The following is a 26,706-nucleotide window of genomic DNA, read 5'->3' as shown; positions in this document are numbered from 1 at the left end:
GAGTCACACACACACAGAGTCACACACACACACAGATCCACACACACACAGAGCCACACACACACTGCGGCAGTCACTCAGTCGGAGGAGAGGTTGGGGGTTCCGGGTGAGTGGCTGGCCACCGTTTAGGAGGCCAGCCAATGGAGAAGAGGGGAGGGGCTTTATCTCGCTTTCCCTTTTTTCTTTATCGTATGAAATCTCAGCAGCGAGACTGCGCATGCACAGCCATCGCAGGATGAGACCTAAAAAGGCACTCCATTAAAGGGAGAGGTTTTCAGAACACATCAAGATTAAAAGTGAATAAGAAGCTATAATCTGAGACGAAGTCATTACATTTCAGAGCGCTATTATTGGGGTGTTTATACAGGAGTTTGGCAAAAGTATAAAGTAAGTGTGTATTCACCAAAAGGGAGAGGTTATCAGAACACACCAAGAATAAAAGTGAATAAGAAGCTTTAATCTGAGACGGAGTCATTACATTTCAGAGCGCTATTATTGGGGTGTTTATACAGGAGTTTGGCAAAAGTATAAAGTAAGTGTTTATACACCAGACACGCACAGCTACCAACATCAGTGGTATTTCGGGCAGAGGTTTGTAACAGCAAAACATCGAGAAAGAAAGAATTTCCAGTTAACAAGTTCATGACAACATGTGGGTAAAGTACACGCAGGAGTGTTTTTTAATAACTGGCAGGGGCATAGCTGGTAAGTAAGATTGGGGTGAGGGGATGGATTTCAGATTTTACAACAATCATGCTGATATACCATTTTAAAATACAGTATACGACAAGCAGGGCCCACGATAGAGGATAAAGGGGCAGTGGAAAGGGAAACGACTGCGATATGATGGAGGTACTAAGTGAGAGAAAACAATATTATGTAAAAAAACCAACATTTTTAAGACTTTCAAAGCAGAAAGGGTGTTTGTCTGTGTTTATGTAACAATTCCTTGTAAAATCCGAACGACACCTAAGCATACCAGACTGAAAAAGTGTACCCAACCATTTTCCAGAAAATTTATTTATTAGGGGTGTAACTCTCCCAACTCCCCGAAGCTACGCCCCTGATAACTGGCGTCATAAACATAACAGATAAAGTTTTGAAGAAGAAAATGGTAATATACGAGTGAACGTAAATGACCAGCATCAAGGCTTGTTTCGTTAGGAAGTAACTCTGTTCACTGTGTCACTATTGCAGGTGTAGGGGTGAACAGCACCTTTGTGAGGAGATAATGGGGCAGCATTTACAAAACATATCCAAAGCGTGAACAACATCGACGCACGCTACTGTGCGCCTAGAGTGCGCGGACAGCCGCTGAGTAAACAGGTCAGTGCAGTGACTGCTCACGTGTTGAGCCGCTCACCGACAAGTGGTGGGTGGTAGCAGTCACAGGGTAGTGACGGCTCCCAGAAAGCACAGCAGGCCACTCTGCGGTGGAGTCCCTTTTTCAGGGCACCTAGGATGACAATGTTGCCCCCACTGCACCTTATAGCGCCGTCTGCAGCGGGGTGCCGCCCTCCTCCTGCTCCCTCTAGCGGCAGCGCTCTGGGAAGCTCCTGCGCACCTGCGCCCACAGCTCACGGTCCACCAGGGTCTTGTCCCGGCTGCGCTGCCGAGCCCAGTTGGAAATGCGCGTGCGGCAAAGCGGGCAGCACAGGCTGGCAAGTTCCGCGGTTCGCTGGAAGCACAGCAGGCACATGGATTGGCGGCATGGTCACCGGATGCAGCAGGATGTCCAGGCACATCAGGCACATGGTATTTTCTCAAGAGACGGGCTCCAGGCCACTCTCGAAAGCCTCCCCACAGCTAGCTGCGATGCTGCCGGGGCCCCCACGGGCGCTACTCACCGCCGCCATTTTACGACCCGCTCAACGGCCGGCAGACATCAGCAAGGCTTCTGCGCGCAGCTCTGCCCCCGTCATTAAACACGCACGAGGCGACATCCGGCCCTCTGAATGGGTTACAGAAAGCACAACGCTTGACACGCAGGTCACCCCACTTCACGCGAGCCAGCCTGAAGCAACATTTAAACACGCCAGCCTCCGTAGTGATCGGAATATTCCAATTAAAAACATGGGCGAGACCCCGTAGCCAAGCATGACGGCTAAACTAAAAGTAAATACAATGTTCAACTTCCATTTAACAACAAAAATTGAGCGGAAGGTTCCCCTGGTTTACTTAAACACAGGTTGGGGGAATTTGCTGCAATTAGAAACGGTAGACCTGTGATTTTCGTGAAAGACTCTGTTGAAGTCAAGAGTCCTAGCTAGAAAATACCAATATCAGCACAAAACCTATTCACATGTGGGTCCTTAAAATAATAGCCACTCTTGAACATGTAGAAAAACTAAATATCAAGCACTATCCCAAGTAAAACAATATATTTTGATTTAAAATAGACATCTATCGATAAACAGGTAAACAGGTAAACACACCAGAGGAATGAAAGTGTTAACAAAATTTATTAAAATACCTCCCACTAGGGGTTACACTCTAGATAAAAACGATAAAAATGAACACATAAAGAGGTCAAAGTATGAAAGGTCGACGCTGCGTTTCGGTGTGAGTTTCAAATATTTACACCTTCTTCAGGACACTTTGACAGTTTCTTAAGTAATCTAAAAGTTTAAAAACATCATTTTAGACACTATTATTTATAACACATTATCATGTTTCAAACATTTAAGTATACTAACTGGTGTATCTAGGGACATATCATTTTTTACTACCTGTTATTCTAGGGATGTGCTTTTGGAAAGACTATTTTCAGTTGCTTTGAATTAATAAACCACCATTATTTCTTTAACACATTAAGGTCTTAGGATGCCCTACTTTATAAGAAAATTCTGTACAAGCTAATCAAAATTTGTACCTGATGATATTCTCTTTTGGACATTGAGAGAGACTTCAAAATCAATAAGAGTCGTCTGTGCCTTCACTTTTGCTCAATGGCCTTAATGAAGGAATAAATATTGAGAATAATTTTTAGTTGACATTTTTATTCACTTCGCCCCTAATTCAACTTATTTTTATGCCATGCATATTACCTGATCTCAGTTATAATGCACGGTGAAGAACACCGGAGGAGCCACCGGATTTCTCAGAGTAAATATAGAAGATTGCCTCACGTCCTTTTTGCCTTTAGGATCAAACAGCTTTATTCACATTCAACGCTGTATTCTTTGGTTTATGATAAAACCTGTTAGGGTAAAGTTAACGTGTTGTAATAAACCACTGCAAACTTATGGATCACTCATGATATTTATATTTATTATCTACAGGGTCAAATAAGTTCAGTTTGATGTAGACAAATGCCCTGTTTTAAACTTCCTCCTAGCTCCGTGTTTTACTGGCTGCATTATGCAAAGTATTGACAAAAACACTTGGAAAGTTCCCCTTGATTGGGCCATTTACGGGACAAAATGCGATTCCGACATAGTCTGTTAGGCGCTGTTACTAACTTCCTGGGGTTTAACAGATATTAAATAAAGGACCGAATTTGATCGGCTGCCTCCGAAGCTAATTGCTAGCATCTACTCGCTCGCTTACCAGTTTCCTGTGAGTCGGCCTCCCTGCTCCTCCGTGTTCCGCGTCATCCGGGTAAATAATTCACCGGATGCCGGACTGGGTTAAGTACTCGCTCTTCCGAGATTAACCTGGAAGTGGACTTTTGGCATTAGGATTTTTTATCCAAGTTATTCCACGTTAATAAAATACGTTTCTATTTATGAACCAAAACTGGAAATAGAGGTTCACCTCTGTGTTCTTTATTATTTGCGCCGCGTTACAGTTTTTTATCGAGCAAACATGACCCGGAAGTACTACTCATGCGGGCGCGCTCGCATTTTTATGCTTTTTTATATTACTATTCGGCATCACAGGGACAAAACAGAAGTATACTAAATAAAATTCCTATTATGCTGAGCTTTATGTGTGTGTCTTGAGTCTACGATCGACACGCACCCACTTGCTACAAATTGACAGCCATTTTGGATTGGGTTAGTTTCAATTATCTTGTTTGTTTACACTGTGAGTTCCCCTTCGTGGTCTAAAGAATACGCATTTTTAAGACAAAAACAATCAGTAAGACCACGGTACAATGACCTACGTATTGTAGTGTTTGTGAAAACCCACTACCCAATGTTACATCAATGTTATACATTATATATACACACTTCTTCATATGGTACAGGTGTACACAACATACCAATATATAGTAAAACATTTAGGCGATCCAAGTATACCAAAGAATATACAAAAACAATTTACAACGCAAGTAGAACATGTTCATGAATCCAATGATATTTTAGATATCCAATATTGTTACTACGTACGTGGTCTGACTAAGTCTAGGGATTTTTTAGGAAATCTACAAAGGACATTTCATTAATCTGATCAAGACATTTACCATCGACATGTTCATAATATTAGGGTCTCCATAGCAGATACACTATGGATTTCATAGCCTTGACTAGAGCTGCCTTATTGTCAATGATAGGAAAATTTCTGTACCAGCGATGTTTGTCCTTACATAATGAGTTTTTCCCATTCCTCTCTATTGTTCAACCCTGTTCTGAATGTATTAAAAAGGGACATAAAGAATTGTTCTCTCCTCTTCCTTTTCATCTGGATATCTCCTCCTCTTAGGGTTTGCTGTATAACCTCTATGCCGCACCATTTTAGGTCCTCAATTTTGTGATTATGAGACAACCAGTGCTCAACTAGAGGCGCTGTTCTTTTTTTAGTTCTTATTGCTGATTTGTGTTCGGTTATCCTAGTTTTAATTTCTCTGGATGTTTCACCAATGTAAGCTTTGTTGCAGGGACACAGTATAAAATAAACTAAATTTTTGGTTCTACAGTTGATGAAGCTTTTTATTTTATGTCTAATACCATTGTGTTCAATTATATCTGTTTTCATTAAATTAGCACAATTAGTGCATATATTGCAACAGAAGTTACCCACAGGCAGGGTTTTTTTATCCATAGTGCGTTGATTTTCTAATCTATCATCCCTAAAGGTATGGACTAAACAGTTCCTCACTGTTTTATTTCTACGGAAACTGAGCATTGGTTTGGCAAGTTTTTCTCCATCGTTTTTACTCAATAATGACCAGTTTCTATTGATTATATTCTTTACTTTGTTACTGGCTGCACTAAAATTAGTCACAAATATCAGTCTGTCATTTGATTTATCTTTTTGTTCATGTTCTTTTGAGAATAAAGACTCCCTGTCGTAGTATTTGGCACGTTTGTATGCTCTTCTGATTAGATGTTTAGGGTATCCTCTTTCTTTAAGTTTATCCGATAGGATATCCGCATGTTTATTAAAATCTTGGATGTCTGTGCAGTTTCGTCTTATTCTTAAGAACTGGCCAAAAGGAATATTATCCTTTTGGCTCCTGGGGTGGTTGCTATTATAATGCAATAAAGTATTGCGGTCAGAGGGCTTTGAATACAGTTCCACTCCTAGACACCCATTTTTGGCTTTAATCCTGATGTCTAAAAATTCAATACTCTCTTTGTTGTGTTGAGAGGTGAAGTGGAGGTTCGTGTCACCAAGATTAAGCCAGCTAATGAAGTCATCCAGATCTTCTATGGTTCCAGTCCAGATGAAAAAAATATCATCGATGAACCTCGACCAACAAGTGATGTTTTCGAAATATGGAGCTGCGTCATTAAAGATGTGCTTGTTTTCAAACGCAGCCACATATAAGCAGGCCAGGCTGGGAGCACAGGTGGCTCCCATACTGGTGCCTTTGACCTGCTTATACAAATCATTTTTAAACAGAAAGATGTTGTTTTTCAAAATGATGGTCACACATTCGATTATAAATGACGCATGGCTATTAAGATCTCCTATACCATTATTGAGAAGACCCTCTAACATCTTGATCGTATCATCCTGAGGGATGTTAGTGTAGAGGGCTTCTATATCTAACGTCACTAGCCAGTGGTGTTGAATATCATAAGGATGACCTTCTACCTTATCTATAATGCCCGTTGTGTCCTTGATATAGGCCTGTTGGACGGTTACCAGGGGTTGTAAGAATTTGTCCATATATTTGCTGAGTGGCTCTGTTGCGGAATTGATACTAGAAACGATGGGCCGCATCGGTGGATCTGCTAGGTTTTTATGAACCTTTGGCAGTCCATAGAGTGCCGGGATTATTGGAGCTTTGTTTTTAAGGAATCTAAATTCATCCTCACATATTATTTCGTCGTCCTTAGCAAAATTTAGTAAATTGTTTACTTTAAGGATCAAAGCATTCCATTCGTTTCTATTTGATTTACAATAATGCTCAGTGTTGTTTAGGAGGAGCATCATTCTTCTATTGTAGTCTTCGGTGTTCATTAGAACTATGCTCCCTCCCTTGTCACCGGGTTTTATTGTTAGGCTTTTGTTATTTTCAAGGTCCCTAAGTGCCAGATTTTCAGCTTTGGTTAGATTATGGTTGCTAGCTATAGATTGTCCAAATAAGTCTGATATGTTACTTTCTACGACCTGTTCAAACAAATCGACTTGTTTGTTGACCATGTTAATTGTAGGGGTCCAATCTGATTTTGGTTTAAGGCCTGATTTGTTGACTGACCGAATTGGTTGTTCTTTGTTTTTAAAAAAATCATGTAACCTCACTTTCCTAAAGAAACCTCGAAGGTCTCTTTCTAGATTGAATTTATCTAGTCTTGTAGTTATAGCATATCCAAGGCCCTTTTCTAAAACTGATTTTTCATGTTGGGTTAGGACAAAATTTGATAAGTTAATAATTGCAGCTTTTTTATTTTTTAGTCCCATTTGGACTGACTCCTGGTTTTCATGTACGGCCTCTTTTGCTGTGGAGGTTGAGGGTAAAAATTTGCTCTCCCTCTGCCTCTCCCCCGGTTTTGAGTACCTCTTTGGGCTCGCTGGTCCAAAAAAGGCAGGGAGCTCTGGTTAGAAGGATTATCATTGCTATTAGTATTATCAGGGTTTGTTTCATTATCGGATTCGGCACTTGTATATGAGGAATCAGAAAAGGTCACTCTCTTTTTTGGATAGAATCTTTTTGGTTGTTGCCATTGATTACGGTTAAAATGTTCCTCTCTGGGTCTATCGAAGAAATCCTTCTGGGTGTAAGGATATACTACTTCTATATTATAAGTGGCCACATCTTTTCTGAATTTATTTGATTTTTTGTTAAGGAGATAATCCTTGTAGCCAGAGACATCCTTTTGGATATCTTCAAGTTTCTTCTAAGCATCATCCAATGCTGTATTCCCTTGTAGTTTAATTTCAAGTTCTTCAATTTCTTTTTTATCGATAATCAATATAGCAGTGGCTGTTTCAATAATAAGCAACATCCAATCTCTACTACATCGATTGGCAATAAGGGTCCAGTTCTCAATAAATTTAGCATGGCTGATAAAAATCCCAGGTTCTTTTTTCACCTGTAAGCCTTTTGGAATGATACCTTTCTTACAATAATCGATTAGAAAGTCTGCGTGTAATTCGGTTCTAACCAGTTTCTTTTTATTGTTCCAAAATTCACGCCATTGTTCCTCATCGGCATTTGATGTAGATATTGAGGAATAATTTTTAGAGGTACCATTTATTATTTTGTTGAATTCCTCTTCTGAAAAACCTTTTGTTTTTAAGGTGTCCATTGATTAACTTTAGGAAACACATCGAATTCTGATGTATATAATAATACTGCTATTAATCCTTCCCAGCTAACAAGCTGTACATATAAACAACAAAAATTGAGCGGAAGGTTCCCCTGGTTTACTTAAACACAGGTTGAGGGAATTTGCTGCAATTAGAAACGGTAGACCTGTGATTTTCGTGAAAGACTCTGGTGAAGTCAAGAGTCCTAGCTAGAAAATACCAATATCAGCAAAAAACCTATTCACATGTGGGTCCTTAAAATAATAGCCACTCTTGAACATGTAGAAAAACTAAATATCAAGCACTATCCCAAGTAAAACAATATATTTTGATTTAAAATAGACATCTATCGATAAACAGGTAAACAGGTAAACACACCAGAGGAATGAAAGTGTTAACAAAATGTATTAAAATACCTCCCACTAGGGGTTACACTCTAGATAAAAACGATAAAAATGAACACATAAAGAGGTCAAAGTATGAAAGGTCGACGCTGCGTTTCGGTGTGAGTTTCAAATATTTACACCTTCTTCAGGACGCTTTGACAGTTTCTTAAGTAATCTAAAAGTTTAAAAACATCATTTTAGACACTATTATTTATAACACATTATCATGTTTCAAACATTTAAGTATACTAACTGGTGTATCTAGGGACATATCATTTTTTACTACCTGTTATTCTAGGGATGTGCTTTTGGAAAGACTATTTTCAGTTGCTTTGAATTAATAAACCACCATTATTTCTTTAACACATTAAGGTCTTAGGATGCCCTACTTTATAAGAAAATTCTGTACAAGCTAATCAAAATTTGTACCTGATGATATTCTCTTTTGGACATTGAGAGAGACTTCAAAATCAATAAGAGTCGTCTGTGCCTACACTTTTGCTCAATGGCCTTAATGAAGGAATAAATATTGAGAATAATTTTTAGTTGACATTTTTATTCACTTCGCCCCTAATTCAACTTATTTTTATGCCATGCATATTACCTGATCTCAGTTATAATGCACGGTGAAGAACACCGGAGGAGCCACCGGATTTCTCAGAGTAAATATAGAAGATTGCCTCACGTCCTTTTTGCCTTTAGGATCAAACAGCTTTATTCACATTCAACGCTGTATTCTTTGGTTTATGATAAAACCTGTTAGGGTAAAGTTAACGTGTTGTAATAAACCACTGCAAACTTATGGATCACTCATGATATTTATATTTATTATCTACAGGGTCAAATAAGTTCAGTTTGATGTAGACAAATGCCCTGTTTTAAACTTCCTCCTAGCTCCGTGTTTTACTGGCTGCATTATGCAAAGTATTGACAAAAACACTTGGAAAGTTCCCCTTGATTGGGCCATTTACGGGACAAAATGCGATTCCGACATAGTCTGTTAGGCGCTGTTACTAACTTCCTGGGGTTTAACAGATATTAAATAAAGGACCGAATTTGATCGGCTGCCTCCGAAGCTAATTGCTAGCATCTACTCGCTCGCTTACCAGTTTCCTGTGAGTCGGCCTCCCTGCTCCTCCGTGTTCCGCGTCATCCGGGTAAATAATTCACCGGATGCCGGACTGGGTTAAGTACTCGCTCTTCCGAGATTAACCTGGAAGTGGACTTTTGGCATTAGGAGTTTTTTATCCAAGTTATTCCACGTTAATAAAATACGTTTCTATTTATGAACCAAAACTGGAAATAGAGGTTCACCTCTGTGTTCTTTATTATTTGCGCCGCGTTATGGGTTACAGAAAGCACAACGCTTGACACGCAGGTCACCCCACTTCACGCGAGCCAGCCTGAAGCAACATTTAAACACGCCAGCCTCCGTAGTGATCGGAATATTCCAATTAAAAACATGGGCGAGACCCCGTAGCCAAGCATGACGGCTAAACTAAAAGTAAATACAATGTTCTACTTCCATTTAATACAACGGTCGTTGGTGATTAATACTCAAATGCACAAAGGGAGGCGGGCTACACGGGCAGGGAGGCGAGGGCGGTTCCTGGGACCGGGGAGGGAGTGTTTATGATGGCAGACAGGCTCACAGAGGGCACAACTTCATCGATTTTCATTTCGCCATTGTCTGTAATCCCAGTCCTTTTCAGAGTGGGGAGAGTGTTTTTGACTGCTCCAGTCAATGGATAAGAGGGTAGAAAGAAAGTCAAAAACACCCCCCCCAATCCAAAAAGGACGGGGCTTAGATCGAAAAGAATGTCATTACTTGGACCTCTTCTCCAATGGCTGGGCGCCGTTTCAGAGGCCTGCCCATGGAGAAGAGGGGCGGGGCTTAACCTCGCTACTCCAAGTCATTAAATCTCGCCAGCGAGACTGCGCATGTGCGCAGCCTACGCTAGCCGAGACCTAATAAGGGATTTCTAATGTAGGCCAAGAGAGGGCGGTAAAGCTGGATGCTGGAGCCGAGAAAGTCAGTCAGTGGAAAGCTGACAAGGAAAGGGTGCCTGCTGCTTTGAGAGGTAGGGACGGGTCAATGGGGGCTTGCACTGTGAGAGGATGACAGAGGGAGAGAGCTGGAAATAAGAATGTGTCATGCGAGCCCATGCGGGGTACTGGTTTATCACGTATTGTTGAAGTGTGTTTGGAATATGACATAACACGCCAACCTGTGAGTGAGCCTTTATTCCGCTAGATCAGTTACTTGTTCCACGTCTGAGCAAGTATGGGAATACTGTTGAAATTACACCTGTTGCAGTGTGCATGGGGAACTATGTATGGTTCTAAGACACTTGTGTTTTGAATGGAGGGGCAATTCTAGAGTGTGTCTGCAGATTTCCCCAGTACATAGAAACATCTATAACCCCCTACTACCCCACTGCTCCAGCAGCGGATCCTGGAGGGAGTGCTGCCGGGCGGTGACACAGGGCAGGGGAGTGGCAGGGTTGGTGGGATAGTAAACTTCAGATTATGGCCTAACGGAGGTAAGTATACAAATAAATAAATAAAACAAATTTCAATGCGTGCGCAGCATCGCCAAATGCGATGCAGCGCGCGCAATGAAATACGTTTTATTTAACTATTTTTATACTTACTTCCGTTATCCATAATCCGGAGTTACTACGACCCACCCTGCCCCTCCCCCGCCCTGCATCCCCGCCCGGCAGCACTCCCTCCAGGAGCCGCTACTGCACTGCTCATCTTCAATACTCATGCACTTCTTAACCTCTCACTCTACACAGACCACACCTAAGGCATTGTTTCTGTCCAGTGTGTACCACCTGCCTCTCTGCAATCCCCTCTAAAATCAGTTACATTGACCTCACTGCCAAGAAAGATCAGCGAGTTTAGCACTCGCAACTAACATCAGATGTGTCTGATCACAGGTTTGAATTCTGGTGAGATCAACTCACCCTGCTATCCTCCCGAGATGGATGCATAGTGTTTGGTGATAGTATAGTGAACCTGCAAGGAGTGATGAATACCACATTGTACTGAGAGGTACGGATGAGGCTGTGAGGGGAGGAGAGCAGGTCAGCAAGTGAGTAACGATCGATGCGAAGAGAAGAAGTGTTCTGGGTGGAATGGGGGCTCGAACAATAAGAAGGGAAGAGCAAATGGCGAGGGTGCTGTAGAGGTCAGGAGTGTAGAAAAGAGAATGAGGAGGAAAGTCAGATGTAGGGTATGAGTAGGAGGCTATAGCTGAGAAGGGTGTTGGTAAAACACATACAGTGCAGCCCAGGTAGGATAGCAGCAGCCGGCATAGATCAGGGTGGAGGGGTGGGGGGAGCAGGGTTAATAATATAGAAAAATAAACGTACCTGATCTCCGCTCTCTTTTCATCGTCCTTCCACTCTGGCCTGAAGAAGGAAGGAAGCACCCAGCCTCCCCTGTGCTAATCATAACACTGCAATGCAGCATTGTGTATAGCCTGAGTGGCGTGATTCGGCGCTCAGCCAGGGAATGGGAGCCTGGGCATGCTCTCCACCAGAACATGCAAAGTGCGCATAAATGATTGAATGGACCAAGACGGCCAGCCAAACATAGATGCGCACTTTCAGAGTGCCCACCACTCCTCCACCTGCTCCTCTGTCACAAGAGCAGCCCCGCCCGCCCAAAAAGCTGCAGCAGCAGGAACAAATAAAATGATAATAACGTCAATTTAATATCATTTTATTTTTCCTTAATTTACACTGCTAAAAAGCAGTGAGGCGATGCTCCCCTGCCTTAGCGGAGGAGCCGCCACTGAAATAGTCATCAACGAGTTGTTACACCTTGGGGTGTCATCTTCAAGAACCTAATATCTTCAACCTGTAGTGCGACTGTGTGTGTATTTATTTATGAAACAATTTTTCCCTAGGGCGCAAAAGAAGGAAACACCTTTGTGTGAAGCAAAGATTAGTTAGTAACAGCAGATGTGTAGAAGTTCCAAAAAAGAAACAATAAATAAAAAAATCTTGCAAACATCTACCTCAGCTGAAATCAAACTTTCAGGACGTGCCAATGAACACATTAAAGTATTAAGTCCCATCCATTAGCAGTATATCTTAACGACACACTCTGCCAAAAAAGTTGAGGATGAAAAAAAAGAGGAATCATTTTCACTAGAAGTAGGCTAGAGGGAGATGTTCCTTTCGCAGCACAGAATATTAATTGAACATGTCCGGAATAGGGGGAGTTGTGAAGCTTATTTTTGTAAAAGAAATGTATTTTTCTAAAGTACGATGAAAAGAAATGCATGATTGGCTCAAAGGTCTACGGCAGTTGGACTTTTATTGTGAAAATTAGGACTTTCTGCGGTATTTTCCTCGAAAATGTAGTTCATGTTAATTCATTTCCATGGAAAGGCAAAGCACGTCATGTACTCATACTAAATGAGCACAAGATACCCACTCCACACGATTAAATCTGCTAAAAAAAGATAAGGATGGTTTGCACTTGCATACAAAATGCTTTCAAATTACCAACATCATTTAACACTTGTGTGAGTATACTGTGCAAGTGCATAGGTGAAGTGTTATAGTAGGAAAGCCCCATAAACTATAGATAGGCTATTCATCGAGAACACTACAAGACTAAGGGGATATTTACAATGAAGTGACGGAGTGTGGCGTTAGCCTTTCTGGCTTAACGCCGCACTCCGCCACTTCAGAAACGCAGGGCTGCATCAAATTTACAACAATATGGTGCAGCCCTGTGTTTCTTCCTGCGCTGGCGGTGAACTGCCAATGCAGACACCCATGCACCATAGGGCAAGGGTGTCTGCATTGAGGGGAAGATTGTTTATGTGCAGGAAGGTCTCCCTTCTTGCACATAAACAATCTTTAAATGATGTTTTGTAACTTTTATGTGTGCTGCTTAATGCAGAGCACATAGAAGTTGCAAAATGTCATTTATTTTTTATTGTTGATGTGCATGAAGGGACACCTTCCTGCACATAAACAATCAATGGCAATCTGCTGTTTCTATGTGTGCTGCACAACACAGCACACATAGAAACAGCAAAAACAAGGAGGAATAAAGCATTTCTCCACATTTTGCCTGTTTTAGACCAGGTTTTCCCTGGTCTTAATTTTGGCGCTGCCTCCTATTTACACCACCCTTGTAAATAGGGAGCAGCCCACCACAGCACCCATTGCCCTCTCCTTTCACGCTAAATACAGTGTGAAAGGGTGCCTTGTTTACAAGGCAGCGTTAAGCCACATTAGGTGGCTTAAGCTGCCTTGTAAATAAGGCTAAGCCCCTATCGCCATCAGAACATCACTGAATGTGACATTGTGGTGCTGATAGGGGCTTGTAAATATGCCCCTCAGTATGTGGAATAACTCAGCACACGTCTAGTACTTAAGCATTGTGAAATGTCAACATGCACTACTAACAATTAAGTAGTGCTATGCGATGAGTCCTAAGCAGAATGTAATACACACTAATGAGCAGAATTTCATATCAAGATCTTGGGAGAATTGAAAGTGCAGTGGTGAATGACACAATTTATTTTCTGAGTGCGTTGCTTTTTGACCAAAGGGTAGCCCTGTGCATTGAGGCTCTCTAGAGGGATGACACTTTTGAATCAACAATCACAGATTATCAATCTCTACGAAATACTTCTGCTAAAAGGGAAATATATTTCAGCACAGTGCAAACCTTCGTTTTAAACCTAAAATGATAGTATTACTGAAGACCTCATACTTCTATATTTTGATATGGGCTAAAACCAGTTACCGGCACCTTTGAAATTATGAGATCTCGTGGGAACACCAAGGGTCTCTTAATTTTCACCCAGAGGTTTCATCAGGCAATAGCAGCGAAAATCTCTGGGTGAAACGAGTAATTACTGGAGGAATATCTCCTAGAATCATCAATTTCCATTGTAATTCCTCATTTCTAATGTTTCAAAGTCAGTCAATAACTTTATTGGGCTTTTCACCATAAAAGTTAACATCATAACCAACACATCAATTCTAAATTTGTGATTTAAAATGACAGGTATAAATAAAAGTGTCTTATAAGATAATGTTGGACAAAAATAAAGGAATTAAAATGTAAACCATAAGGAAATACAATACAATGTAATACAATTTCCTAATTGTCAAGGAATTCCGAATACAATTTAAGACTGCAAAGGAAATCATTGAGGACTCTAATCTTTGTAAAATCTTAAGACATTCTTTGCAACTTTTAATGCCTTCTGATCGAAAAATCGAAGTAAAAGCAGGTATGCTGACTCATATAGCGTGCAGTAGAATATAAAGTGTATTGTGCTTTGAGCGGATGTATTGTCACACGTTCATTTTGGAAGTTTGGAAAACAATCTGCCCTGCTGTGGGAAAGTCACAAGAAAATGCAGAATGCTTAAATAAAGATGAGTGAGATACAGTCTCTGCTATGGTGAGCAGATCCAAGTTAAGTGCAATTCAATTCCTAGAGTGGTACTTAAGACATTATGATGTAATATTATCTTCATAAACTCTGACTGTAATTTTCTAACAATATACCTAAAACCAAAGAATAAGCTTCAAAAATGTACTTTAGAACTAACAGTAACAGATCCTGGGGTAGTAAAATATTCTGAGACTCCTGGGTCACTAAAGATATATTTCACATTATAGAGCCATGAAATCCTATCCATATTTTCAAGTTTATTGCAATCCCTCTGAACAAGCCTGGAAAAGGATTTCACAGGTGATTCTTAAGCCAAAGTAAAAAAGGGGAAATTTTTATGGTGTCCTCAATATAACTCAACCCTAGTTCATTAAGGCCAAATGTGGATTGCAGTGCTCTTAGGGACAGAAAGAAGCCTACTTAAAAAGCTATTTTCAATCCTCTGTTCTTATCTGCATTTATATATTGCCGTACTCCTGCCCTATAAGTGCACATTGGGATACTTTTGCATTTATATAATTGCAACATTACCTTCATAGGTTTATGGCCTCGTTTTGTATGTAGCAAAGCTAAAGATTGCCTCATTTGCATGTTCATGCGATTTTGATCTTTGATTTATTTGGAAGCCTCTTCTTATATCAGAGGCAACACCTAAATATTTAAAAGTATTCATCGTAATTAGTTATTTCCCATCTTCGGTGTGCACCTCAGTGCCTAATTTGTGCCGGTGCTTTCCGGTGCTAAGCACCGGCACTTATTTCTCAGGGCAGGGTCTATAGAATGCTTCCTTGCTAAAACGTTCCCTCTACCCTCAGCTTTTCTTTCCCAAACTGTTTCCTTCTCCTCTTCCTGACTTCCTTTTAACCTCTCGCTCTACCTCCTGTCACATATTCTGCCATCTCCCCAATCCCTTTCCTCCCCTCACCGCCTCCATTATTTTCTTATGCACCCTGATGATGCTTAATTTGGGCTCTACTCACAGTGGGGGTCAGCTAGCCACCTCACCTAAGAGACACCACCCTTTCCGGTTTATTTACAGTGTGTGCCTGAAATTTCCATGAACGCATCTATAGGTTTACAAACTTACTTTTCTCACAACAACCTGCAAATTAGATACGAGGCAAAACACTAAACCAATTTGTTGTAGCTTCTGACAAACAAGAGCGGAAAATTGGATGAAGTACAGGCTTGGGGCGGCCAGGGTACTGCAGAGAGTATTTTAAAAGCAATTGGCAACTGGAAACTAAAGCCCTGAAGCAGGGAAAGAGGCCTGTGATTAGGGGAAATAGATTATATCATTCATAGAGTGCCAAAACTCTAGGTGCAACGGGGAATAACACATGCCCTCAACCGGCACTTAATTCTCAAAACCAGCGCTTGTGACAGCTGCCACAAGGTGGAGCTGTCTGGCTAATTTGGAGGTGACCACACACTAGGTAATTCTTCATTCAATAAACATTAAAATGACTGTTACGTGCCACCCAAACCATTCTAATAGCTTTGGGGGCCTGAAATAGTCAGAATAGTCACACTTGTGAAAGTTTGATGTTTAGTACTTGTGTTGTTTCTATTGTTGGCAGCATAGCAGGGGCTATGTGTGTGGCAAGCTGCAGTGGCCTCCTGACGAGAGCCCCGGCACTTAATATTTTACAAATTAAGCACTGGTGCAACCTATCTTTTGTCTTTTTTGTGTCACTAATCCCTGCAAACAACTTAGACAAATTAACTTTCAAATCACTTTGCTTCATAAAATCATTAAAAGCATCTAATATGGTTTGTAAGGCATTTGATGTTCTGGCCAGAAGAACTGCATCGTCTGCATATAAAAGAATATGTATTGAGCATTTACCGGTCTGTGGCAAATCTTCCCCTTTGTTATTTTTTTAAATCATTTTTGTAAAGCGGAAACAAAAATGGAGCTCGTACGCATCTTGTCTAATTCCTCTATTAGAAGGTATTGGGGAAGAACACTCTCCACCTGGTGCATAGCATGCTTTTATTGTTGTGTCTTGGTACACACGTCTCAATAGGTCTACCAATGCAACTTGGACTCCCATGTTCTCCAGCAAAGAACATAGCTTTGTACGGTTGTGAAGCCATGTGCAGTGAGCCTCTCCTGGCTTTCACATACTTTTCCACCAACAGAGACAAGTGTAATGGCTGCTCTACTGTACCTCGGCAGGGTTGAAAACCATATTGTAGATCAGTTAAAATCTTTGTGTGTTCTCCCCAGACTTCAAGTCTGGATAAGATGATATGGCATAGTATTTTCATGATTAAATATATCAAGGAAATTGGTGGATAACAACTTGACAAGTTCATATGGCAATTAAAAAAAATCGGGACTAATATTGTCTCAAGCCAGGACACAGGCACTTTCTCCCTAATCGAAGCACGAAAGACATTTGTAAGCAGTGGGGCACAGAAAGTTATATTATGTTTAAAAACATCCACCGGAACACTGCACGGCCCTGGAGCTATACTTGCAACACTTTTGCTAATAGCATTTGTAACTTCAGTAGTTTCAATAGAATAACTTAACCTTTTAGCCTAGTCATCAGTAATCTTTAGTTGAACAGTCTCTTTTTTTTTAATTTCAATACTTTATATGAGGCAAATACTTTCTCAAAGTGTGCTACCCATAAATTTGCTGTTATTCAAACCTCGGGATACTATCTTCTGTGAAAAAGTGACGGTTTATGATTTCGAAGAACTTTCTGCAGTCTCTGGAGATTGCAGCAAATTCCAGGTCATCCCAGGCAGATCTTCTAATTTCTTGTTTCCTATAGTCAAGGGTTGACTTATATGTTTGTCTAGCTTTCCTGATAGCCGTAGGATCTTGGAGAGCTGAGCTGCATTAAGTACCATCTTAAACCATCTGTGTAGAGGGAAAGTTTTTGCTCAATTCCTCACAATAACATCTTTGACATGTTTTTACAAATAACTCTATAAATATCCAAAATAGACACAGGATTTGCTTCTACAGAAATATGTGTCTAATACCTTCTCCATTTCTTATAAATAAATCATTCATAAAATTTTCTGTGGTGACCTTATCCCATTTAATTCTCAAACCACTATTTTTGGCATAATCCATTTTTTATTCTTCCCAGTGTTTGACTTTCCTTAACATGTTTAGATCAAAAACAAGCAATAATGTGTTATGATCACTTATACACTTTGATGTAACTTTAAAATCCACAATCAGGGAGCACAGAGATGGAGATACTAAAATGTAATCAATAGTTGTGCCTTGACCAAAACCTGTTAAAGTTGGGAAGTGGACGTTTTCACCTGATGAAAAATTGCTGGCAAAAATCAAATTGTTCTTCATACGTAAACTATTTAGCACATCTCCATTTAGAGAGTACTTATTAAAGTGTGAAATATCCTCTTCACGCCCTTCTGCTATATGGCAAACAGGTTGGACATTAAAAAAACATTTTCAAATATTAAAATCCCTAACCCACACAATAAAAGTGCCAGCCTTACATTTGTCACAGATATTTGATAACAAATCATTCATGCAATCAATAATATTAGTAGACCGCTGGTCAAAAATATTATTATAATAGTTTATAAGAATTATATCTGAATAACAGGGCTAACATATAGGAAGTATGTGGTAACAGGCAGAGTTACACATCACATCATTCTTAAATTTGCTAATGCTCACTGACAACAATACCACCAATTCCCCCTTGGCCCATCAAATGAAAAAGGGATTGCCGGGTTGCAAAATATTTGAAAACAATTGTTGCACAATCCCTCTTATATCCAGGTTTTTTTACAGCAAATTACATCATAGGGCATCATCATCCCCCTCTAGGCTTCGTTCAATAATTTGGTGCATAGGCCAGCTATATTCCAAGAAATTCTTTTTAGACTTCCCTTCCCGGTGAAGTCCAATGATTTTACTGCAGGTAAACTTAAGATGACTGCATTATCCATTACTGGCAGATCCCTACAGGGACTTCCACTATCAGGAATACCAACATTAATTCTCTGAGGAATATGACCTCTGGGTTATTAGTAATGGAAAATCGGCATATCTAATTATATTGCTCTTATTGCAGCGTACTGTAATTGGCAAGCTATAAATAGCCATTTTAATATTAATTTCTGGACTTTTGAAGGTAGTAATGTTTGTTAAGGCAGTTTTTGAAAAATGCCAATTGGAATAACTCGATACTTCTTTCAGGAAGTGGGGAAATTTCCTCTCCTCCAAGACCCTGAGGATATTTTGCTGGTTCAAGATGTCAAAGGGACCTTCCGATCTGTAGCATAGACAAAAGTCAATTTCCAGCAAAGTATCTGACACCCTGGTTTGAGATCTTCTGGTATTTTTATGCTCCTGATGGTTATGTCTCAGAGTCTGCCTTTTGGTGCTTTTAAACCCCAAGGTATCCACATGTGTTTTACTGTTCATAACTGGGGAAGGCGCACTGTTAGTGCGTAAAATCTGCTCTTGTGGAGCTAAGTCCCTGCTCAGTGAAAAGGCATTATCTTTAATAGATGGAGGATTCACTACTGCCTTCAACTCCTGGGGGTGTTTAAGGACCTTTAATATTTCTGAAATGCCTTCCATTAATTTTGTTATCTCTTTCACCTCACCGTCCACTAATATGTGTATGGTTGGTGGTCCTACCATGTACACCTTGTCATTTCCTTTGTTTCCAAGGTTTTCAAATGTTGAAATTGTCTTGGGCCTGCTAATATTAATCTCTTCTGTGCTAGTGGAAATAGTTGCAACTTTTAATGATGAATTAGGAAGTTGAGTAATTGTACTTGGAATAGTGTTATTGTTTGTATTATTGTTTGTGATACTCCCAGCTTTGGCCACCCATGTTACTTTTTTAGAGTTGTTTTACTTATCTGCCTTAGTTGATGGTATTGCCTGCATATGTTTTTTATTTAGTGTTTTCTCAAATATTTCAAAAACGTTTTTGGGACTTGGCCTATTGATGAGCCTCTGTGACTGCTTTCTATGGGTATTTACATAATTTATTCATTTGCCATTTTCTGACATAGAGATGAAAATGCTATGAGTTTTCTTCCAGTACTAGATGATTAGTCAGATTAGTAGAAAAAGAGTGTTCTTCATGTCTCGTTATACCTATAATATTATGTTGCAGAACTGATAGTGTCCTGGCCAAGTCTTCTGTGAGATTAATTTTTGTTATCTTCCCAATATTGGATCTAAAGACCTCCAGCACAGCCAGTATGCCATGCTTATTACGAGAAATTTTGCTGATGGGTGTTTTACTAGAGCTTACGTCCTGTGTTGGGGGTGTTCCCCCTAATAATTATTTGCATTTATAAAGTAATAAACAGAGTGAGTCTATAATGTCATCAATATGGAGAAGTTCCTGAGTAGTTGCCACTGCCTCATCTGAGAGAATCCCATGCATTAAGCAATCACTGTAAGTTTCTTTCTGTGTCTTAAGAGATGAAAGAGTCTCTTTTAATAAATTAGTTAGATTGTAGTGGCGTACTGTTCAACTAAAGAATCTGCCATTTTTGTCAAAGTGTTACTAGTGGCACTCAAGGGAGCCAGGATTGGATAAGTCGGGCAAACCAAGGCATCTCCCTCCATTTCCATTGGGTTTGAAAGGTGCTCTGTAGCGGTAGATCCAAGAGGGATACCACAAAGTGCCTATTTGTGGGCCGGGCAATGTGCCCAGGATGGATTGCTCATATTGAGTCTGCTGCAAAGGTTTTAATAGGAGATTTCCTGCTGACCCTTATCTGGACAGGTCAAGATATTAATCAAATTCAGATCAGCAAGAGAATTGCCCATTAAGCCCATCCCATTTGTATCAAGGATAGGGGTAGATTGTCCTCCCAATTACTATTATCTACCTTATATGGATTCACCATATGAATCATCAGAGGGCCCAGATTGTGACTGTGAATGAAGAGGGTATTAATTTGGGCTGTGACAGTAATCTGATTTTTCAACAAAGTAATAATAGTATCTTTACTTACAGATGCAGCGTCAGGGAGAGTTAACATAGGCCTTACAGAAGAGGTGTGGTGCCGCAGCCAGGGCGACTGACGCTGGACGCTGGGGGGTCACGATTCCATCCCCGGCGGCAGGGGTCTGCCCAGCACCATACGACTCTTGGCAATTGCTCGCTTAATCTTACCAACGTCCCCCAGCGCCGAGATACCCCATCGGGGGTGATTTGTGCGCTTTACAAGTACTGGATTTGCATTTTACATTTTTACACAATATTGTAGCAAAATCAAGACATGATAGAACGGTGAAAATTCATGTTTGTTTCTGATCCCTTGCTAACCTCAAGTAGATAGTATCATCCTGCTCATTACAAATCATTTTGCAGTCCCCTAAATGCTCCAGAGGGGTCAGGACTGGGACCCTTGCTCAGTTTTGTCTCCTCATCTTCCTTTGTAAGCTTTAAACTTATATTATTTGGCACAAAACATTTCCAACCAGCACATAACAATCACGAATTCTCCTCACTTATCGTATTATGACTGCCTCTTCCATCCACAAGCTAGGGAGTGATTAGGTGGTTGCCCCTTCTTTGGATAGGTTTCACTTAGTGCCACACGCTCACCCAAGAGACCCCTTAATCCATTGGACACCGTTACTGCAGCTACCAGGAGACAGCTCCTCTGTAGCTGGATCACTCTGCTGCACACCCTTGACTCGCCCAGCTCCCCAAGAAAACAGGCCACAGTGTTGACCCCCGGTCACTGGCTGACATAAATAGAGGGAGGCTTGGAGTGAAGGTTATCCCAGTGATGGAACCTCAGGGTCTGCCTATTGTTGTGTCATTTATTATTCTCACTTATATCCTCTTCACTCAGCGTTATGGCAAATGATCAAATTACTGTTTTACGGCTGCTAGTTTGGCTGGAAGCAGCTGCTGTGAAGCAAAACTGGGAGGACAGGATGACGATGACTTTCCTGTATGTGTGAGTGAGTACGTGTCAGCTCAGGGATGGTGAAACAAATCACAGGGCCATAAAATGAAAATTAAAAGTTAAAACTAAATGTACACAGCACTCACCTCTCCCAGTGCAAGGGATTGCCACGACCCACAACCAGAGGAATCCAGAGAGAAAGATTCATATATGGAAGCATGAACTTTAAATCAATGCTAGTTCCAGAATTTCCAAACAATTCAACAAACGCAATAATCCAGCAGGATTATAAATTCCTTAATTCTCGATTTCTTTTCCCACTGATGTGAGCCTGTCCCGTTGGAGCTAGTCAGGGATTAACTAGTCATGATACTCCTTCGCTCCAGTACAACCCCCCTCCGAAGCACAGTGGAAGACCTCTGGCCAATATAGCACAAAAAAAGGCATCAGGCAGGAGGAGGTAAGAGGAAAGCCTCCTGATGAACCCACGAGGATTCAGACCAGGGCAAACGCTATAATATTGCTGCGATATGCCCACGGCCTCCTCAATCCACTAAGGCCCTTCAAAAGACCTTCAGAGTACACTGAGTAGTGGCCAGACACTCCACAGTGCACATGTCAATTTGGCTGGCTGTTCTTGCGAAGGTCGTGCAGTAGGAGATGGTCCCAGTAGACAATACTTTAGCAAGAGAATATAATACAAATATTCACAATACATAAAATAATGCAAACAATGAAAGACTGAACAGTGTTATTTAATCACACCGTCGTAATTACCAATGTATGCATAACAAATCTAGAATATATAAACATTGTGCCCAGAGGAAAAGAAGGGGGGTATTGGAATAAATAGGTGATTGTTGTGAGGATAAGGTGTCATGGACAGGCAAGAACTTGGTGAAATAAACTGGTTTGCATTAAACAACAGAATTGGGCATATTATTCTGCCACTATTACACATAGGTTAACATAACTAAAAATAGCCAAGCTACACATTAAGACACAGTCAAAAATCTCAGTTGTTTGTAAGCTGGCTTGAAAGGAAATGTCGACGTTTCGACCCCAAAGACTTGTAGGTAAATGGCCACCTTACATAGGGGTCTTCCTCAGGACTGTGAAGGGGGAGGGCACCTGCTCTCGCTCCCAAAACTGTATCCCACGAGGGTACTCTATCGCCCCTCAGTGGTCTAGACCGTATCGGGAAGGATTCGGGCCATACGTAGCAGAATCGCTTAGGCGCAGGCTGCTGTCACGATTTTTGGCGGGGGGAAGCATGACATGCGCTCTTTGGAGAAATGGGAAAAGACGGTAACGAAGTGAAATAGGAAAAAGGTTGGCAGTAAGGGCAAAAATAGGATGAGAGTAAATGTTAGATATAAATATTTGGTGAATGCCCAGAACAGCTTAAGGTCAAGCAGCAGGAGAAAGTGATAATGGAAGTATTATGCCCTTGGTAAAGTGTGGGTGCGGGGTTCTCCCACAAAATTTTAAAAAAGTAAAATCCCTAGAAAAAGAAACAATTGCAGATTATTTGTGACTAATTAATCTTGGAGTGATCAAAATTTCCATAAAAACACATAGAACCACATAGTGCACTGTAGTATATTAACAGAGTGTTTATCCTTTTAGGAACCTTAACAGGGGCAGAGCTAGCATTGGTGCAGCAGGTGTTTTACTACCTCAACAGCAGTCAAATTAACCATTTTTTTCCTTGCACCAGGCTGATGGCATCCTTGCTATGCAAGTGAACCTTAAAGGTCAGCATGTTAATGAGGAAACTCTCTGAATATGGTTCTTCTTAAGAATTTTAGTATTCATAGAGATCGGACTGCAGTGAGAGGGCTTGAGTTGGTACTCGTCAGGGCAATATGAATAAAGGCAGTTTGAAGTAATAATGTGGACCTGTCTTCTTCATACACATAGTCTGCCACTAATGATCTATTCTAGTGCAGTTGTTTCTCTAGGGTTGTCTCAATACAAGATCTTGGTATTTCCATCAAAGATCACAGACTGAGTCATCGCATGACGTGTTTTATTCAGGATTTTTTGGGTGTTGTGTTCTGGTGTATATTGCCCTTGTAGTTGTGTTCCCATTTAAATCCCATATTTCTTTGTGAACACACAGCCATATGAATGATGTTTAGGATCTTGACAAGAATTAGTAGGTTCAAGAATGTTTTCCAGAAGTTGCCTATTCTTTCGTATATCTGTGTTAGTTGATTATCATTGTAGTGTCTTCTGGAAGTCCTCACATCTTATGAAAGCTCTGAGGAATGCTCAAGACTCTCTTTAAGCTAACTGTGGGCAGAAACATGTTGGCACCACAGAGGTATGTAAGGGCCATGGTACCCAGTAACGTCCTATGTACATACTCTATTTGTAGTTTTACTCATACCTAGGGTACCACCTAATAAAGTATTTCTTTTGGTGTATTCCAAGGTATTTTTAGTTAGCAAAAATAGATCCCAGATAAATGTCCAGATAAATAATTTCTAAGAACTCCCTCAAAACAGTCCGCCTTGAGGTCGAGTCCGCCATGGTAGTATCATAATACTCAGGTGGGATAAGGTTACCTATGGTTACGTGAGTGAGTCCACCTCATCCAATTCTTGGAATTGCCCATGTTTTGTGTAGGTAGGTAGTATAGATAGACAAGAACTCTCAGAATATGTATTAATAATCCTAGTTGTACCTCTCTAACCAACTACCATGTCAATATGTGATGTGAGGTTCCGGAAGTCTTCGGACACACTGACAGTCCTAGTATACATCTCAGTGTTGCTATTAGTAATTTCACCAGGGAGTCCATATCTTTCTGTCTACTTTTAAGGACGTGCTCCAAGCTACGTTCAGCCAATATAACAGCTGTATTAAAATGTAGAACTGTTATGTTATGGGTTCTCTTCTAGAGGGCACAGCTCACTCAAGAGGGTATCCTGATGCTGAAAAGCAGGAGCAGCTTGCACCAAGACTAGGTGTCGAGCAGTGGCTTCAGTTTCTTGCAAAAATAAAGAACTGAGTAGGTGGCTCTGATGTGCGAGTGCGAGTAGGTGCGAGTAGGTGGTTCCAGGCTTTGGAAGCGAGGTAGTAGCAGGCCCAGCCGTCAGATCTGGTTCTGCACATAGGGGGGGGGGGGGGGTGTACGAGTAGGTGTCCGGCTAAGAGGAGGTGCAGGGTAGGTATGTGGAAGTTAAAGCGATTATTGAAAAATAAAATTCAGAATGCCATATTACTTTTTAAGCTAATGGCTTTTTCATTGCGTTAACCCGTAGTTCATCATCAAAATAATGACAACGTTTGAGTTTTGAAAGTCAAATAATAGTGCATTTCACTAGCCAAGCACCGCCTCAGAAAACACATATCTTCAGACTAAATCACCAGATCAGACATCTGCTTCCTGTATCACATGTTAAGTAGCGGAAGTGGAAGAAACGGCACGTCTCTGATGCAACTTTTAGAAAGTCCATCTTTGGGAAGTAAATATAGCCTCCTGAAAAATGCTGAGTTTCCATTTTTCGTTTATGGACTCTTCTCCGATGTGCACATGTTGCGGTCAGGCCCACTGGATTTATTTCACTTCTCCATCTAGTTACCCGTTTTATTGCGTTATTTTTACTCTTAGTAGCATTTGACCAGTGGCATCATCACCCACATGTGGCAGGTTTCTGTACAAGTAAATAAAACAATTTTATATAATTCTCACATTTTAAGTCTGACACACGTGTTGTGTCCTGCTGATGGGAGGTGATAGCCTTAGGGTCAACAACTGAGGGCCTTCACTTTGGGGCATCTAAGTCTAACTAGGCCTGACACGTGGCCCTAGAAATAACTTAGTCAGACTCTGGGAATAACTTGCTTGCTCTCCGTGCGCTCGTTCCAGAACTGCGTACGTGCGTGCGGGGCTTCTCTTTATTATACCAGGTCACATGACTTTAACACTGCACGCCCCTTGCGCCAGGGGCGGATCATATTCCCAGAACATAACATTCCTCCTAAAACAAGAAAAACCAACAACTTCAGCAACAATCTTGGTGGACAGTCTATTATAATGTTCTCATAGACTCCGAGTTCACTTTTCCAAAAATTACCACTACCAACGGGTAGAACATGTTAAAACATTGTGCTCAATACTGATGCATGAAACAGTCTTACGTGAGATAATCGCGTAGTCGGCAGGAAGGCGTCGGGTTTCTTCTCAACCTTTGATGCACGCCCCTCTGGCTTGAACAGTCTGTTTCTGGGGCGGCATTTGCCTCAGGCGCCTCCATGTCGGCCCCCTCCGGATCTGAAGCTCCCTCCTGGGCCTCAGCGCCGCCCCCCGCCTCTTTGATCACCGCCCTCGAAGTGTTACTCTGTGTGACCTCGAGACGAGGCGCCAGCTCCTGGCCTGGCAAGTCCTTGGCAGTTTCGGTTTCTGCAGGCAGCGTTGGGGGATCTGATGTTCTTGGTTCCCCATGGAAGTGTTTGAAGTGAGATACGTTTCGGGTTACTGTTTCTCGTCCTCGGACCACAGTGATACGGGTGCCTTTCACGCTGATTACTCGCCACGGTCCTTTTTCATAGTTCAGCCTGAACTTTCCACTGTTCACCCGGTTGCGAAGGAGTACCACATCCCCTCTGCTGAATTGTGTCACTGTTGCCCTTCTCTTCTGGCTAATCTTAGCAAAAGCAGTCTTTCGTTTGTGTGCAATCAGATCTTCATTCACAGTTTCCGGTGCCCAATGGGGATGGTGAGGAATAGAGTCAGGTATGATCCGTCCCATAAGGAGATGTGCCGGGGCTATCCCCGTGGTCGAGTGCGGGGTTTGCCGGTAACTGCGGAGAAACGTGAAGATAGCCATCTCCACGGACTGTCCTTTGTCATGGGCAATACGAATCACTTTATTCAAAGTTCTCATGAAGCGTTCAGCTTCCCCGTTAGCTTGAGGCCAGCGCGGTGTGATGCGTCGATGTCGAGTGCCCAGGGCTGACAGATAGGTGGCCAGATCCTGTCCTTGAAATGGGGGCCCATTGTCCGTGCGGAGCTCACGCATGGCCCCGTGAGTAGCAACAATCTTTTCTATTTTCGGGATGACACTCTCGGCACTGGTACTGGCTACTATCTCCACTTCGGGATACTTGGAATGGTCATCAATCATCACCAACGTGTACCTGCCATCCGGTAGACTGCCAAAATCCATGCTGACCCTCTCCCATGGCTGTTGTGGTCGAGGTTCCACTGCAATCGGAGCTTCCCGAGGGGCCTCTCCAGTCACTTGGCACGCAGCACACGTCCTCACCACGTTCTCTACCATGTCGTCCATCAGGGGAAACCACACCTTTGTTCGCAATCGTGCCTTGG

The 26,706-nt window shown here is 41.5% G+C and overlaps 1 protein-coding gene across 1 annotated transcript in view; it reads left to right on the top strand.

Annotated features, from left to right (window-relative positions):
• The window catches only part of TMEM130 (transmembrane protein 130), a 227,667-nt gene that overhangs the window by 93,221 nt on the left and 107,740 nt on the right, over positions 1–26,706 (top strand). The window lies entirely within an intron of this gene.

This window comes from Lissotriton helveticus, chromosome 10 (genome assembly GCF_964261635.1).
Source record: "Lissotriton helveticus chromosome 10, aLisHel1.1, whole genome shotgun sequence".
NCBI classification, from domain to species: Eukaryota; Metazoa; Chordata; class Amphibia; order Caudata; family Salamandridae; genus Lissotriton; species Lissotriton helveticus.
The sequence above is the reverse complement of the archived record's forward strand: the minus strand, read 5'-3'. Positions and strand labels throughout refer to the sequence as shown.